Consider the following 4,021-nt stretch of genomic DNA (forward strand, 5'->3'; position numbering starts at 1 on the left):
AATCCCAAAAAGAAGAACAAACGCAAAAAAGCAACAACGCGAGGACATGGTACTTGTAAAGTATTAGCAGACGCTCAGGGAAGGAAAGAAAGATGGTTTAACATTTGAAAGATGGTTTAACATATATATATATATGTATATTCTTTTATCTGTTTCAGTCATTTGACTGCAGCCATGCTGGAGCACCAGCTTTAGTCAAACAAGTCTACCCCACAACTTACTCTTTGTAAGTCTAGTACTCATTCTATTGGTCTATTTGCCGAAATGCTAAGTTACAGGGAGGGACGTAAACACACCAGCATCGGTTGTCAAACGATGGTGGGGGGACAGACACAGACACACAAACATACACACACACACACATATATACATATACATATACATATACATATATATATATACGATGGGCTTTTTAGTTTCTGTCTACCAAATCCACTCACAAGGCTTTGGTCAGCCTGAGGGTATCGTAGAAGACACTTGCCCAAGGTGCCACACTGTGGGACTGAACCCAGTACCATGTGGTTGGTAAGCAAGCTACTTTCCATACAGTAACACCTGCACCTATTATGTATATGTGTGTATATATATATATATATATATATATATATATATATGTATATATGTATTTATATACATATATATGTATATATGTATGTATATGTATATATATATGTATGTATATATATGTATATATATACACGGTGCGTAAGGTATCTGAAGACATACCTTTTTTGGGTCAATGCTGCATTTTTTGCTAACTCTGTATGATCTTTGTTTCAGAAAATAATAATGGCAGACTCTCACCTTACTCAAGAAATGAAGAGTCATGCTGTTATTGTGGTTATAAAAGCTGAGCATAGTGATCTAGAAATATCTCGAATTTTAAAAGTTGCTAGATCTTTCATCTACAAAGTTTGTAAGGAACTAGAGACTGAAGATGGAAAAGTATCACCAGTATCAAAGCATAAAAAGCATTCTAAATGCTCTGAAATCATCAGAACATCTGAATTTATCCAGCAAGTTCAACAGACCATTGATTACAATCCCAGAAAGTCCATGAGGCCAATTGCAAAAGATCTCCATGTGTCAGAAGGAACAGTCAGAAATGTTGTCCACGAAGACATCAGATGGAAGTCATATATGATGAAGAAAGGTCAATTTGTCAGAAAAACAAAAGAAAATTACTACATCAGATCTAAAAGGCTCTTAAACAAACTGAAAAATCCAGCAGAAGAAGATTTGATTTGGATTTTCTCAAATGAGAAAAGCTTTGACCAAGAACAAAAAGTTAACAGAAGAAATGACAGATGGTTATGTGCAGACCGTTCTGAAGTTCCAAGTGTTATGCATACAAAATTTCCTTCAACTGTCATGATTTTAGGGGTTGTCAACAATGAAGGACATGTGATGTCTCCTTACTTCTTTCCACAAGGTCTTAGTGTTAACTCTGCTGCCTACTTTGAGGTCCTGGAAATAATTGTTAAGCCTTGGATAGACAGTATATGCAATGGAAGGCCATATGTGTTTCAGTAAGACTCTGCACTATCACACATGGCTGTAGTAACACAGGAATGGATGGCTGAAAATTTTCATGATCACATAACACCTAGCATTTGGCCTCCTAATTCCCCAGATCTCAATCCATTGGACTATTACATGTGGAGCATTGTTGCCATCAAGTAGATTACTGGAACTTTGGCTACTATGACTAAATTTGGGTTGAATACAGAAGTGGTTTCCCACTGTCTTCTCCAAGCTGGTGGGATTTGAACTTAGAATGTAGAGAGCTGGAAGATATGTCATGAAGCATTTGTGCCGACATGCCAAATAATTCTGCCACCCTTCCACCCACAGAGCAACATGAAAGGAAGTGTTTTGCTCAAGAACACAATGCACCACCCAGTCTAGCAATCAAACCTGCAATTTAGCAATCATAAGTGCAACACCCTAATCATTAGGCCTCGCACCTTCACACACGCTCTCTCTCACACACACACACACACACACACACACACACACACACACACACACACACACACACACACACACACACACACACACACACACACACACACACACACACACACACACGTTAATTAGATGGAAATGCATTTTTGAGTTATTTTTATGTTTAATTCTATATTCACAATTTTATAATACATGCACTGCATATTCCTGAAGGTGGAAAAATCCTGGCATCTGTTGGTAGTTAAGGGAGGCTGTGAAGAAAATATGACATCTTCAGGAATAAGGGAAATTGAATTAAAGCAAGAGCCTGATTATTGGAAACTTTCTCAAAATTTCAATGTGGTATCTGATGATATAATCGGTGCCAAATCTATCTAAGATAGTTTAATGATTTGTTTAACTTTATGGGAAAGATTAAAAAAAAAATTAATAATAAAAAAATAATTAATAAAAATACATATTTGTGTGTAGTGATTCACAGGGACACAAAAGGTAGTTCAAGGATTCCCCAAGCGTAAAAAAATGGTTGGGAAATTCTGATCTAGATTAGAATTTATTATTATATCAATATGAACTAACATTTTTAGCAGCTCTCTGTTGTTACATGTTTAATGTATTGCAATATCATATATGTGTGTGTCTTAATTTATAAACAAAATATCAACGTTGAAAGAGGAATTTAAAAAATAACATGGAACACAAAAACGGATAATACTTTTTTAATGATTTCAGAAATGTTTTCAGAATAATTTTGAACATTTTCATCTAATAGGTTTCTTCTACTATATTGATTCTTTAATATTTGTGTAGATAATACACAATCACAGCAATAACAATGAAAATTACTTATATATTTCTTTCATCAGAAACTGTTTCATAGATATTATTGAAAATGGATTGTATTAAAGCTCCTACAAAGTATATGTATGTGTGCACACATGTATGCATGTGTGTGTATGCTCATATATGTATATACATATGTATATATATGGATGTATACAAATATAAATATATATGTTTACACCCTCACACACACACACATCATCATCATCATCATCAACACTTAATGTTCACTTTGCATGCTGGCATGTGTTAGATAGTTTGATAGGAGCTGGCTAGGCAGTAGTTTGCACCGTGCTTCACTGTCTGTTTCGGCATAGTTTTTACAGCTGGATGCCATTTCTAACACCAGCCACTCCACAGAGTGGATTGTGTACATATGTGTGTGTGTGTGTGTGTGTATGTATATGTGTGTGTGTGAGTGTATGTATATGTATCTACAGATGTATGTATGTATATATATATAATATGTATATAATGTATATATATATATATATATATATATATATATATATATATATGCATATATGCATATGTATATGTACATGCCTACATCTATACGTATATATAATATAAGCATTCGTGGGCACAGGACATCATAAAACGTGTACAACAAAAAAATACGAAGCATAAATACATGGGACATGAACTATTCTTTTGAACAACGAAAGACACAAATGGAAAACAAAACAAACAACATAAAGAACGACCCTTCATCAGTTATTGGCTGTTTTTCTAGTCTCGTATTTCGAGCGTTTAACATCAATATACGCTTTCGATGAAACAGTTGCTCCCACAAAGCAAATTAAATAAAATTTGGGATTTTTGCGAAAGATCAAAATAGGTAACGCAAGCAGGACAGTGAAAACAAACAGGAAGTGTTGCTAAGCCTAAACGAGGTTGTGGTGGCAAACACGTAAATCAAGCGTGGACAGGAGACAAACAAGAACACGTCGTCCTTGTTCCAACTACAACGTGGGACTAGAAAAACTGCCAACAACTGATGAAGGGTCGTTCTTTATGTTGTTTGTTTTGTTTTCCATTCGTGTCTTTCGTTGTTCAAAAGAATAGTTCATGTTCCATGTACTCGTGCTTCATATTTTTTGTTGTACTTGTTTTATGACGTCCTGTGCCCACGTATGCTTATATATATATATATATACGTATAGATATAGGTATGTACATATACGTATATATATATATATGCATATAT

General features: G+C 34.7%; 1 protein-coding gene across 2 annotated transcripts in view; it reads left to right on the forward strand.

Annotated features, from left to right (window-relative positions):
* LOC106876009 (cyclin N-terminal domain-containing protein 1) overlaps positions 1–4,021 on the forward strand; it is a 92,898-nt gene that overhangs the window by 12,670 nt on the left and 76,207 nt on the right. The window lies entirely within an intron of this gene.

Source organism: Octopus bimaculoides, chromosome 3 (assembly GCF_001194135.2).
Source record: "Octopus bimaculoides isolate UCB-OBI-ISO-001 chromosome 3, ASM119413v2, whole genome shotgun sequence".
NCBI classification, from domain to species: Eukaryota; Metazoa; Mollusca; class Cephalopoda; order Octopoda; family Octopodidae; genus Octopus; species Octopus bimaculoides.